Genomic DNA, 15,010 nt, shown 5'->3' on the forward strand with positions numbered 1-15,010 from the left:
AGAAAAGTGGGTGAGGGGTGACAGAGGATGATGTAAGACATGAAAATAATAATCTATAACTTATCAAGGGTTCGTGAGGGTGGGGAAAGAAATGGGGAGCTAATATCAGGGGCTCAAGTGGGAAGAGAATGCTTTAAAATGATGATGGCAACATATGTGCAATTGTGATTGACACACTGGATGAATGTATGGATTGTGATAAGAGATGTAAGAGCCCCTAATAAAAGTATGGGGGAAAATAATAAAAAATGAAAATTGAGCTATTGGGTTTTTAAAATATGATTTTCTTTATATGAAATCCAGGATAAGTAAATCTATAGGGAGAATAACTAAATTACTAGTTCCTTAGGGTTATGGCATTTGAATTATAGTGCTGGCAAAGAATAGTGAAAGTACCATGGACTGCAAACAAACAAACAAAGCTGTCTTGAAGGAAGCACAGCCAGAATGCTCCTTAAAAGAAAGAGTGGAGAGATTTCACCTCATGTATTTTGGACACGTTATCAGGAGAAGCCAGCCCCCCGCCCCCACCCCGCAAAAATGTCATCATACTTGGTAAAGTGGAGGGACAGCTAAGAAGAAGAAGACCCTCAACAAGATAGATGGACACAGTGGCTGCAGCAGTGGGCTCCAACATAAGAACAATTGTGAGGATGGTGCAGGACCAGGCAGTATTTCCTTGCACGGCACATAGGGTCATGTTGTAAATTGGAACTGTCTCAACAGTACAGAACAATAACAAGATAAACAATGTAATGGAAAGGATAATGGGAGTAATAAGAAGCTAATGAGTACAGGAATGAAGAAATATTCTGAAATTGTGGTAACGACAGCACAACTCTTTTAAATCTATTTAAACCATTGAATTGTAAGGTACCGGAATTATATGTCAATGAACTGTTAAAAATGAAAACAGGGTAATTACACCTCTTTGTAGATGAAATGCATTGGTTTCCTCTAGAGTCAAGGGGAACGTGAACCAAGAGACACCCTGAATGCAGACAGAGCGCTGCATGGCGCTTCCTTGAGTGTGTACACACACAAAGACAGTGCGAACGGCGGGACTATATGAAGAAGGATGAGGCACGAGCCTTGGAGGAGAACACATCGATAGCTTGAGATACGTAGGTATCACAGCCTTGCTTGTCAAAAGCAGAGATGACTTAAGACAGTTACTGATGAAGATAAAACTCTATACGGCCTTCAGTATGGATTACAATCAATGTAAAGAAAATAACCATTTTAACAATTGGTCACATCATGATAAATACAGGTAAACTTGAAGTTGTGAAGGATTTCATTTTATTTGGAGCCACAATCAATGCCCCTGGAAGCAGCCATCAAGGAACCCAAGGACATATTGTACTGGACAGATCTGCTTTAAAAGACCTCTCGAATGTGTACAAGGAAGCTCTGGTGGCATAGAAGTTATTCAAGGTCAGCAGTTTGAAGTCACCTGCCACATTGTGGGAGAAAGAGGAGGCCTCCTGCTCTTGTGAAGCCTTACAGTCTCAAAAACCCACAGGGGCGGTTTTACTTGTCCTACAGGGTCGCTATGAATCAGAATTGATCCAATGGCAGTAAGTTTGTTTTGTATTTATTTTTGTTAATGTTTCAAAAACAAAGATGTTAGTTACTTTGAGGCCCAACGTGTGCCTGGCCCAAACCAGGATGTTTTCAATCACCTCATAGACATGTGAAAACAGGATCATGAGAAAGGAGGACTGAAAAAAGAATCCATGGCTTTGCATTATGGCGTTGGGGAAGAATACTGAACAAACCAATCCGTTTTGTAAGAAGTACAGCCAAAATGCTCCTTAAAAGTAAGAATGGTGAGACTTCATATCACAAACTTTGCACCCATGCTCGGCAGAATCAGTCCCTGAGGAAGAATGCCATGATTAATATAGGAGAGGATCGGTGAAAAGGCGGAAACTCTTCAAAGGGACAGATGGACATAGCATCTGCAACTTGGGGCTCAAGCATATCAATGATTGTGAAATGAGCGTGAAAGCAGGCAGTGTGTCTTTGCTTTGTGCACAGAGTGGCTGAGAGGTGGAGCCAACTTGGTGGCCCCTAATAACAACAACACACCTCAAGGAACACAAAGTCGATCCGCACAAGGCAGGAAAAGGGGAAGGAGCTATACTGCCATTTTTTTTTTTGCAAGAATCACTTAATTGTCACATCAAGGTAAAGTCAAACAAATACCAAAATACTACGTTCAAACTTCAACAAGTATGGTTCCTTTCTCTTGCTCCCCTTGTGAGTTCCAGGAAATGTAGAGAAAATACAATAACATAGATTTCACTTTACATGGCAGGCGGTCAGCCTCTCCATGCATCCAGTTCTCTGACATCATTTTAATTGGGAAAGGTGAGAAAGTGTCCAATGCCCCGCGCCTCTCTCCATGTCCTCAGAGAGCAGTTCACAGGGAACTGGTAACCAACACAATTTTGACAGCGTGAACTTTCTCATAAGCATTCCTCCAGTCCCCAGACAGTGCCCCTCCTTCCTCCCACATTAACTAACACACACAACTTTCTTCCTCCCACCCTCCCCCGGCACACACTTCTTCTCTCCAAAATGTGTAACATAATTGTGAAAGCTAATTATCAAATAATGCTTAAGCCTTTGGGAACAAGATAGGGGGTGGTTCTAGAAATGTTTTAAAACGTCCCCAGGCTGCAATAGAAACGTGATTAACTGAAACAAAGATGCCTGTTGAAAATATTCCAAACCAAAGTCAGGTTTTAAAATTTAATATAAGCATTATAAATATAAAAAATAAGTACATATGTGCATGTGTGAATTACACATATATGTAATATGTATGGAGGTTGCCATGTACAGTGTGTATATTACTTCTGAGCGGCGGTGTTGCTGTGTGCTGTTGATTTGGACTTAGGACCGCTCAGGTGTTAAGAGAGTAAAAGTGATCTCCATAGGGTTCCCCCAGGCCTTTTTGTCCATGCTGCCACTGGATAGATGTAAACTGCTAACTGTCAGAAATCAGCAGAGTGAAAATCATTTGTACCATTCAGGGTCCTGTACACCTACATGTGTACTACCTATCTGTATAGCTGCACATCATGGAAAATTCCATTATCTTTTCATTTCGGTTTTCCACAAACTCTGTGAAGCCCTATCATACAATGCATTTGCCTTTCAACACCCAAAACAAACAAACTCACGTCCATCAGTTCTGACTCATAGTGACCCGAGAGCACCCCAAAAATGTGAGGCTTCCTGCTCCCACAAAGATGCACAGGCTTGGAAACCCACAAGACAATTCTCCTCTGCCGTTTAGGGTCACTGTGATGGTTGTCAATACGTCACAGATTCTCTGACAGTTTAGTCAGTCCCTTTTAAAAAGATTAAAAAATGAAAGCTGATTTGTCCAATTTTTGCTGCTACTGGAAGGCCCATCATATATTTCTGCCTATCCCACCTGTCCCGAGAGATAGGGCTCTACAGCTAGACTGGAAGGAGGGGGCAGGCTCCCCCTACTCAGAGGAAAGATGGAAGTGAATCTGGCTGACATACTTCCCCTCTAGTCTGAACCTGCAGATAGAGCCTGACAGATGCAGTCTTTATCAAGGAAGAAAACCGTCTCACAGCAGTGTGTTGCACACACGTGTGTCACATGTTATAAATTGCCATATCGCGGGCTGCATGCTACAGTGAGTAAAACTGGGTAGTCCAAGAGGTTAAGACACAACCACTCAACCTCCTCCACCCAGACCCCCAGCACCGTGACATGGGCATGGTTTTCTGCCTGCATCCTCAGAGAGGAAGGCACAGTGGTATCGATGCACCTGTATGCGTGCCAAGTCCTCAGCTGTGAGGCGTAGAGAAGATAAAAATAGTAGCGCCAAGCACTGCAGCTGGTCGGATTTCAACTGTCCTGGGACCCTGAGCAGTTACAGAGCAGAAGGGGCCTGTGGTGCGGCAGGGGGAGGAGAGGGACGATTTGGAGAGAATGTGTACAATAACTATGCATGACCTGCCATGCAAAAAGCTTTGTGGCCAAAATGAAGGTTTCTCTCACTTTCTTCAGTAGAAATCAACCCCAGAATGTTAATTCTATGTACAACATGTCCTTTCATAGAAAGAAGAGCTCACCCATGAACTTTAGGTCAGGAGGACAAGGGAAGCCCATTCAGAGGCCGCTCCATAGCTGAGTATTCTGTGAGCACAAAGTCTTGACTCAACAGTGTCGAAGAGATGGATTCGTGCCTGATCTCCGGGGACTTACTTTCCAACTACGGAGCAAGTCTTTCTGGTGGTTTTTAACTCACTCTCATGGAGACCTCTGCCCCAAAGAGGAGACTCAAGGATGAACAGGGAATTCTGAGCAAGGGATAGTCAGGGGCAGGCAGGGAGCTCCTTTCCATGCTATTGAGCTAGCAGCTAGGGATCACATCGGAAATTCCTGGAAAGAGTGAGAGAAAAATATGGAACAAAACTCAATATCATAAATAAGGTCAGGCTTTCTGGTTGTAGAGAGTCTGATCAAACCCCCAAGACACCAAATTAGGGCAGGCTTGCATTATAGAGAAAGATACACATGTACCACGAGGGGAAATATTCAAAGAATTGTTAAGCCTGTGCTTAAACTTGTATTGCAGTTACTAATATCCAGTTGTCGAGGGAAGGACAGATTAGGAAAGCAATACAAAATTAAATGATTGTTGATGTGGTTATGGTTATTAGGTATAACTGAGATGGCTCCAACCCATAGCAGCCTTGTGCAAACAGAATGAGATACTTCCCAGGCTTGCACCTCCTCACAATCATTCCTACGCTTGAGCCTATTGTTACAGACATCGAGTCAATCCATCTATTGGCCTTTCAGAAATGAACTCACCCTGAAGGCTCCATTTTCAGCTAAGTAATAAAGAGGTCTATAAGGAAATAAATAACTCTATGGGGTATACACACCTTATATTAAGCAGCCATTTGAGATTAAAAGGGCAGCATTTACTGAATACAAAATAGAAGGCTTGGGACAGAAAGAGGAGTGGAAACAGGAGACACAAGAGGCAGTGGAATGAGTGATGTGACGTGGTGGGGACTGCAATCAGTGAGATGAAACAAAATATCTTTGAATTATTGAATGGAAAATCAATAAGCTCAATAAACACTCAATTTACAATAAAATGTACAAGAAAAAAAATAGCTGTTGAGTGACCTGAATCATCTGTAGTTGGGAAATTATTTTCAGCTTCAGTATAAAAACCTTCCTGGAAAAAAGTGTACTCCCCTGTATTCCACAACCAAACTCCCTGCCATCATGTGCATGTCAACTCCTAGCAACTCTCTAAGACAGGGTAGAATTGCCCTGGTGGGTTTCCAAGACTGCCACTCTTTGAGGGAGTAGAAAGCCCCATCTGCCTCCCCTTCCCTCCATTCGCTCACCCTCCAGAGGGCCTTCTTCTTTTCTGCTGCCCCTCGTCTTTGCAAAGCCTGATGTCCTTCTCCAAGGACGGATTGCTTTTGACAAACGTCCAGAGTCTATCAGACTACACTTCACCACCCTTGCCGCTAAGGAGTATTCTGGCTGTACTTCTTCCAAAACAGATGAGTTTGTCCTTTTGGCAGTCCGTGGTACTTTGGATTTTCTTCACCAGCACCACAATTCAAGTGCATCCTTTTTTTTGGTCTTCTTTACTGAATGTCCAACTTTCACATGAATACCAAGCAACTGAAATACCATGACTTGGGTCAGGTGACCCTTAGACCTTAAAGTACTATCCCTGCTTTTCAACACTCTAAAGATGGCTGAAACAGAGTTGCCCAAGGCAAGGTGCCGTTTGATCTCCTGACTGCTGCTCCCCTGAGCATTGGTTATGGGTCCAATGCTTGACTACGGGCATGGAAACAAGGAAGGGTGAGGAATGGGCACCGTTCTTGGAGTCTACTACAGATCAAGCATTCAAGAAAACTCTTGTGAATCTGAGGAACTAGTTTTTAGTCCAAGGTCTGGTCCTAACTGGCTACTGTTTAGTTATTTATATTTTTAGTTGACATCAAGTTGGCCCCTGACTCATGGTTACCTCATATTATAGTAGGATTGCATCATTGTGATCAATAAAACCTTCATTAGCTTAATTTTAGAAGTAGACTCCCAAGCCTTTCTTCTGAGTCTGTCTTATTCTGAAAACTGCACTGAAACCTGTTCAATATCATAGTAGCACACACACTTCCATTTACAGATGGATAGAGGCTGCATGGGGGGAATGGGCTTGGAATTGAACCCAGGCTTCCTACACTAAAAGCAAGAATTCAATCACCGAACCAGCATTGCACTGGCACTAAGTGGTATCTGGACCTAAGTGTTTATCTGCATAAAATTGAGAGTCCAGACTAGATAAGCTCTGTAATCTTCTATATACCTACGTGTTCTGATATCTGATAATGCTTTATTCATGCAGTTAGGCCAAATAATGATTCCTAAAAGTATCTAAATCTTTAGGATGAAATCCCTAGGACCTGTGGATGTGCCTCTATATGGCAAAGGGAACTTTACGCGGGTCATTAAGGACTTTGAGATAAGGGAATGGAACTACCCTGGTTTATCCAAGGGAACCCTCCTGTAACTGCAAATGTCTTTGTAAGAGATTTGATGACTGAGAAGAGTAAGAGATGTAACCGGAGTGATGTGCTCTGAAGATGGAAGAAGGGGCTACAAGCCAAAGAACCCAGGAGGGCTCTAAAGCTAGGAAGTGCAAGGAAACACATTTGCTCCCAGAAAATGCCTGGAGGAGTCACCACTACCAGCATGTTTGCTTTACCTGAGTGAAATTGAGTTCAGGCTGCTGACTTCCAGGACTAAGAGAGAAAACATTTGTGTTATTTTAAGTTAAGACTGTGGTCATTTATTACAACAGCAATAGGAAACTAGTAATTTCGGAAATAAGAAGTCAAGTCAGGGGCTTGGCAACTTTACTATTACTATGAATCATATTTCATTGACTCTCACAGAATTCGTGGAAACTATTTTATCTGCCCACCATTAAAAATGATTCTGCCGTGTCACAAAACATGCTCTGCTCAGATCCACCTTCATGGATTTTTGCATCTTATCCCTCTTGCCTAATAGTCATCCTCATCCTCCTGACTTTCAAGTCTGTGGTGAAAAGTTAGCGAAACCTCCTGCAATTAATATATTGGTAGAAGTGAGGTTTTCTGCCCATAATAATTAAATAATATATTTTAAAAGACACTGCCATCTAGTCAATTCCAACTCATCGCTACTCTATAGGGCAGAGTAGAACTGCTTCTTAGGATTTCTTTATCAGCCTCATCTCTCTTAGTTGGAGGGGTTGGTGGGTTTGAACCCCCAATATTGTGGTTTGCAGTAAGCACTTAAGCCACTATGTCACCAGGACTCTTAATAAATCAAAATAAAATGAAAACTCACTGCCATCAACATGATTGAGAGAGAGAGAGAAAAATAGCAACAGTGTCCTGTCACACCAGAGGATGACATTCCTGCTCGGAGCAGCCGATGCACAGAGAGGACCATAGCATCGGCCCCACCACAAGACACGAAGTCCCCTTACTGATCCACAGAACTTTGGGGGATCAGCACCGGAGACACCATTCAGGAATTGTGCCTGGTCTGATACACACACACACACACACACACACACACCATCAGGGCCTAATTTGAAGGAAGCGCAACAGTAGCAAGGGGAGCAAAGCAACAAAGTCCCTGAGAAATTCTGAAAATGGACTTCAGACTCAGGGGTCAGGTCTTGGCACTGCATCAGACTTCATCAGAAAACATTCATAAGGGTCATCAGAGAGACCTGGAACTATTCATAGGCTTTTCTCTCTCTCTCTCTCTCTCTCTCTCTCTCTCTCTCTCTCTCTCTCTCTCTCTCCCTCATGTCTATCTATATACCGTAGGCAGGAGAAACAATCCCAAGAAAACAATGGGACCGATAGTTCTGGGGGGACAGAGGAGAGGTGGGGAAGGGTAGCCAACAAACACTGGGAGAAGGGAACAACAAGAGATCTAAGATTGATGACAAAGAGGTCATAGGATGCCTGTTGGGGATTGATCAAGTGAAATGTAGCCGAAAGGAAGTACAGAAAGCCGAATGAAAGTCAAACATGATAGTGGGACAGGAGGAGAGTAGAAGGAAATAGAGGAATGAATTAGGGGGCAAAAGACATTCATGTAGGTATAAATATAGGAATGTATATATGTAAATATATTAATATATAATTACAGGGATTTAGGTTAATTATTAAGGTAGCCGATGGACATTGGACCTCTAATCAAGTCCTCCCTCAATGCAAAAACACTTTGTTCAAATAACCTGGCATTCTGTGACGCTCGTCTTTTGTCACTGAAGACAAAATGAGTGCATAAGCAAATGTGGTGAAGAAAGCTGATGGTGTCCAGCTATTGGAAGGTATAGTATCTGGGGGTCTTAAAGGCTTGAAAGTAAACAAGCAGCCATCTAGCAGGGAAGCAACAAAACCCACATGGAAGAAGCACGCCAACCCAAGTGATTATGAGGTGTCGATGGGATCAGTCTCAGGCATCAGAAGACCCCCAAAGAACAATCATTTCAATGGGAACAAGGGGGGGTTGGAATGGAGACCCAAAGTCCATCTGTAGATAAATGGACATTCCCTCACACAAGGGCCACATAGAAGGTACAAGCCAGCCAGGGTTCAGGATAGCACTGACATAACACATAACATTCCCCTAACTCTTTAATGCTTCCTCCCCCTCACTATCATGACCCCAATTCTCCTTACAAACCTGGCTACACCAGAGCATGTACATTGGTTCAGCTAAGAGTCTCGACACACAGAATCTAGGACAGATAAACTCCTCAGGACCAATAATGAGAGTAGTGATACCATGACGGTAGGGGGAAGGCGTGGGGCGAACGGGGGAACTGATCACAATGATTAATGTACAACATCCATCCACCCCATCCCCAGGGGGATGAACAACAGAAATGAAGGTTAAGGGAGACCGTGGACATTGTAAATATGAAAATAAAAATAATTTATAAATTATCAAGAGTTCATGAGTGTGGAAGGGTCGGGGAGGGAGGGGATAAAAGAGGAGCTGATACCAAGGGCTCAAGTAGAAGCAAAGTGTTTTGGAAATGTGATAAAATTGATGTATAGATTGTTATTAGAGCTGTAAGACTCCCCAATAAAATAATTTATTAAAATTAAAATTAATTGATTCATACTCATAGCTACTCTATAGAACAGCGTAGAACTGTGAATTTTCAAGACTGCAAATCTTTACTGGTGCAGAAAGCCTCATTCTTCTCACATGGAGCAGCTGTTATTTTTGAACTGCTGAGTTTGGTTAGCAGCCAACACATAACCACTGTGCCTCCAGGGCTCCTAGAACTCTTCGTAGTCTCTCGTAATTCGAAAATGCAGAAAGATAATGGCGAATGCCATAAAGGTAGGCCATTGTAAATCCAATCTGAGGTTTTCACACTCTATAAGCTAAGAGAATCAAAATCTTTTCTACTTTTTGCATACCCTTTTCTTATGCTGTGGAAGAGTTCTGGTAGCATAGTAGCTTGCACATTAGAAATGCTTGTGGATTTGAAGCCACAGTTCTTGAGGATCTGGGTGTGATAGAGCTGGAACATCCCATAACTGATTGTTTGCTTTATTCTTCTACTGCATTCTCATAATAACAATACTAGTAGGACCACGGGCATTATTATTACTGGAGGCAGAAAAAACCTTTAAAGAAAGAAAAGCTGCATAGAAACTACTGCTGGTCATTAACTCCAAGTTATAAATTACTCTTAAAATAGATACATGTTTGCTCAGACCACATATAAATTTCACAAAAAAGGCAAACAATATAAATGTACATTAAAAAGAGTTAAGCTGGACGATAGGCAAGAAGGATCAAATAGACAACTAATAGGAGAATCAGAGGAAAAATCCAGAGAACAGAGAAACATCTAAGCAAAAGAACAAGTGCCATGCACCCAAATGTTCATTTTTAAAACAGTTTTATTGGCATATAATCCACTTATCATACAATTCGATAGTTCAATTCCATTATATCAGGAAGAGTGGTACAACCATCACCATAATCAATCTTACAACATTGACTTCTTTCTTGTACTTATTGTTATTAGCTTCTGTTTCTTCCTAATCTCCACTGCCATATCCGCAAAAACCATTAATCCCATGACTGTTTCTATAGTTTTACATATCCTGGAATTTATATACAGAAAGCTATACAAAATATCTATATCTATAAAATAATTTGGAACTATACACTTAAAAGTGATAACAAAATATCTGAGTTTATTGACCCTGATTGACCCAAACCCAATTTCTTCTAGTAAAAATATTGTACTGAAAAGAAAAAAAATTATTTGGGTATGTAGGCAAAAAGACTTATAAGGGAAAAAAATAAGCTATCATCAGAATTTTTGACGGTAATGTTTTATACTAGAAGAAATTACAGTAACAAATGTAAGATACTGAGGAGAGAACATATGAATTAAAATTCTCATATCCAAAAATTACAAACTATTAATAGCATGCAAAGACTCAGATAATATTATTCCCATGAGCCTTTCCTAAGGACAACTGAAGAACACGCTTCAGGCAACCCGAATGACAAGAACAGCTTCCACATAGTTGTTGCTGGTGAACATAAATGTATGGTAACTTGGAGAATAAGGAGTGAATGAGGCTTAGAAAGGAGATATTCTAGTGTGTAACAGCTATATGATTCAAAATATAAATACGATACAACTATAAGGTGGATAATTAGCAAAAAGCTAAGTTCTGCTACCAGTAAAGATAATGTTAGTGATCATACCAGTATCATTATTATGAGAACGCGATAGCAGAATAAAGCATACAATCAGTTCTGGGACATCAGCTCGATCACGACCAGATCTTCAAGAACTGTGGCTTCAAATCCACAAGTATTTCCAGTGTGGAAGAAAGAAGCTACTGAGGTCACATAGAAGGCATGAAATAAACACCCTCACTTCGGAATCTGCATCGGAAATAAGAGTAAGAACTCGTGAGAAATGTATATATTCTAGCTCTTCTCATTAAGAAGACTTAGAAGCAAAGGCAATGAGCATCTCTAGCATTCAGATTTGGTTTCAAATGAGATTTCCTATTAAACGAACTCGGGATTTCTTGGCGAAAAGGCTAATTAGAGTTCTGAGTCAGGAAATACACATGATCAGCTTGGAACCCTCTGACATGCAGTTAGGAAGGAAGCTGTCAAAATCGACTCGGGTCATGTCAAAAGACTCAGGAAGCACCTTGAAGAGGTCTCCACTTGTGAAAGATTTGGGCTTGCCAATCTATTGAATCCCATCAAATATTTATCAATTCAAGGCTTTATTATATATACATATATGTGTACATATAAATATAGACAGAGGTATAGTTATAGATGTACAGATATAGATAATTTCTTGCCTTCAGAGGAGACAACAATCCAGTCTGCTATCTTGAAAACTGGGTGAAAAAAGGAAATAATAACACATTCATCCTGTCTATCATATAAACACGTGTAGTACTGGGTAATAAAATCATAATACTTGTTGGGAAATGTCTCTTTATACAAGTATTCCATGTCATGAACTAAAACCAAAAATACAATTAAAATAATGTTATTTTTCACCTCCAATAAGTCAATAGATGTAGACATTTGGCATCAACTCATATCATAAGGGAGCACCAAACAAAGAACATTCATCTCCTGTGGAAAGGTACATGTTATCTTGCTGAAAGGATCAAACTTGAATCAGATAAGTGTCAGAATCCAGTTCTCAATTTTCAAGAAATTCAGGTCCCAAAAGAACATGTTAGATGTGCGCTGAGTAAACAGTCATCAAAATCCAAACACTGGGAAACGTGAAAAGTCAAATGGGCCAGGCTCATTGAGAGATAATTGGCAAGATAACTGGAAGAGATAGAGGGGACCTGATCTATCAAACAAGATTTAAATATATAGATTTGACAGAGGATATTTGTACATGAGTATTCACTTTTGCTACAAATATATCCAGGACTGTGGCAAAGCACACAGGGGGCAAAATTATGAAAGGTTCTTAGACCTAAACCAGTGTTTCGCAAGGTAGGTGATAGGCCCTGGGGGTAATGGAATCATACAGGATGGCTGCAAACCTGGATACCTACACATTATCCTGGAATATGGACTATAGCACAAAAGGTTTTAATTGGCGAGAGGGCATTGAGCAATTTTTTTTTTCTGAGCAGGGGTATAGTCTAAATGAGGTTGGGAGCCTATGACAAGCCAAGTACTTTTAGGGAATGAGTTGCTGGCCCTAGGGGCTCAGGATCGCAATCTCGTGGGAAGCAATCACCTTGGGAGGAAGGCCGACTCTGGTTGTCTTAGAACATGTGGAGGGGTGACTGGAGGGACTGATAAGTATCCTGGTTTATTTTAAGTTACGTGAGTGTTCACTTCATTATTCTTCACCAAGTTCCACATCTGCTTGGGGGCTTTCTCTGTACATGTGTTTAATTTGACAGTTTTATAAAAGTGCTACTCACTTGTTTTCATCTATACGTTTTGTCCTGATGAACGAAAATGCCCAGAACGCCCAGGGCTAGATCTCCACACATTTCCAAAGGAACAAGTCTGGTTGGGGTTGTGGGTTAGGCTTGGTTGCTACCCCCAAAGTCAGTGGTTCAAACTCGCCAGCTACTTTTTATAAGAGATGAAGTTGTCTGTTTCCATAATGATTTATAGTCCCAGAAACCAGACATAAGTGCATACAAATTAGAATGGATTCAACGGCAGAGGGTTTGGTTTGGGGTGTTTAAGCGTAATAACTAGTGCCTAGTCAAGGGCAAGCATCTGGATTGCAGTGCTGGAGAAGAATGTTATAAGTACAGTGGGCTGCTAGAAGGAGAAACAGAACTATCTTGGAAGAAGTTACTGCCAGAGAGCTCTTTAGAGTCAGGGGTGGTAAGACTTCATCTTACATACTTTGGACATGTTGTCAGGAAAGACCAGTCCCTAGAGAAGGACATGATGTTTGGTCAAGTAGACGGACAGTGAGAGAGGACAGCCTTCCAGGAGATGGATTAGCATGGTTGCATCAATGGGTTCAAGCACTGGAACACATGTGAGAGTAGCTCAGTGCCAGCAGTGTTTTGTTCTGTTGTGCAGTGGGCTGCTCTGGAACTGACTCCCTGGCACCGAATGACCACGACAGCAGTTGACCACCATTGGACTAAGCATGCTGGGGGTAGGTGCCATTGAGTGGGCTCTGACTCATAGTGACCCTATGTGCAACAGAATGAAATACAGAAGAATTGTTCCTTTGTTTGAGCCCATTGTTGTAGCCACTGTGTCAATCCATCTTACCTGGGTCTTCTTTTTTCACTGGCTTTAGGCTTTCCCAAGCAGGACGTCCCTTTCTAAAGATTGGTCTCTTCTGATAACTGCTGAGAGTGTGTGAGATGAAGGCTCATCATTCTCGATTCTAGGGAGATTCCTGGCTGTTCTTCCTCCAAGCATATTTTTGGTTCTCTGTCAATATTCCTCATGAGCACTGGAATTCAAATACATCAATTTCTTTCCCATCTTCCTTATTTGCTATCCAGTTTTCACATTCATATGTGATAACTGAAACTATGTCTTGAGTCAGAGGACTGTAGTCCTCAAAGAGACCGCTTTGCTTTTTAACACTTTAAATAGAGCTTGTGCATCGCATTTGCCCAGTACAACACATTGATTACTAAAGTGCTGCTTCCATGAGTGTGTATCTGAGTAAAATGAAACCCTTGACAACTTCAATTTCTTCTCCATTTTTCATGATGTTGTCTACTGGTCTAGTTGTGAGGATTTTTGTTTTATTTACATTGAGTTGCTTGTCATGCGTATTGAAGTCTTTAATCTCTCTCAGTAAATGCTTCACAAAAACACAAGTTTGTGTTTGGCGGCTTGTCTATACATTGCAGATGACTCCTCTGATCCTAATGTCATGTTCTTCAAAGAGTCAAACTTCTCTGGTTATTTGTTCAGTATACAGATTGAATAAGTATTGTGAAAGGAGCCAACCCTGATGTACATCTTTTCAGATTTTAAACCACGCGATATCCCTTTTTATGGTCTGTCTCTTGACTGCCTTTGGTCTGTGTACCATTTCCACAATTAAGTGCTCTGGAATCCTCATTCTTCTCAAAGTTACCCATAATTTATTATGATCCATACAGGCATATGCTTTTGTATGGTGAATAAAGCACAAGCAAACATCTTTCTGGTGGTCTCTGCTTTCATTCAGCATCCATTTAACATCAGTAATATTCCTCTTCTGAATCTGGCTTGACTTTCTGGCAGCTCCTTGTTTATGCACTGTGATTTTAAAATCATCTTCACTAAAGTTTACTTGTGTGTTCTATTGATAATATTCTATAATTTCTGAATTCCATTGGTTCATCTTTCTTTAGACTGGACACAATTATGGGTATTTTCTAGTCTGTTGGCCAGGTAGCTGTCTTTCATATATCTTTGCATGGACTAATGAATGCTTCCAACACCGCATTCATTTTTTGAAGCATTCCATCGATGCCTTGAGCCTTACCTTTCACTAATTCCTTCAGTGAAGCTTGGACTTCTTCCTTCACTACCATAGGTTCTTGACCACATGCTATCTCTTGAAATACTTTTATGTCAACGAATTCTTTTTGTTGCATTGACTTTGTGTTGCCCTTCATTCTTCTTTTCATATTTCCTGCATCATTCAACATTCTTTCCATTAGAATCCTTCAATATTTCAAATCGAGCCTTGAATTTTTCACGAGTTCTTTTACTTTGAGTAATATTGAACATACTCTTCCTTCTTGACCTTCAAATTCCATCTTTTCATGTTTTCTTGTAATAGTTTGTCTGCTTGTGCTGCCCTTTGAAATTTTCTGTTTAGCTTTTGTACTTATTTATTTATTCCATTAACTTTAATGACTTTATGTTCAAGAGCAAATTCCATAT

This window comes from Echinops telfairi, unplaced genomic scaffold, assembly GCF_000313985.2.
Source record: "Echinops telfairi isolate 266 unplaced genomic scaffold, ASM31398v2 ScPeMD7_7469;HRSCAF=8507_0, whole genome shotgun sequence".
NCBI classification, from domain to species: Eukaryota; Metazoa; Chordata; class Mammalia; order Afrosoricida; family Tenrecidae; genus Echinops; species Echinops telfairi.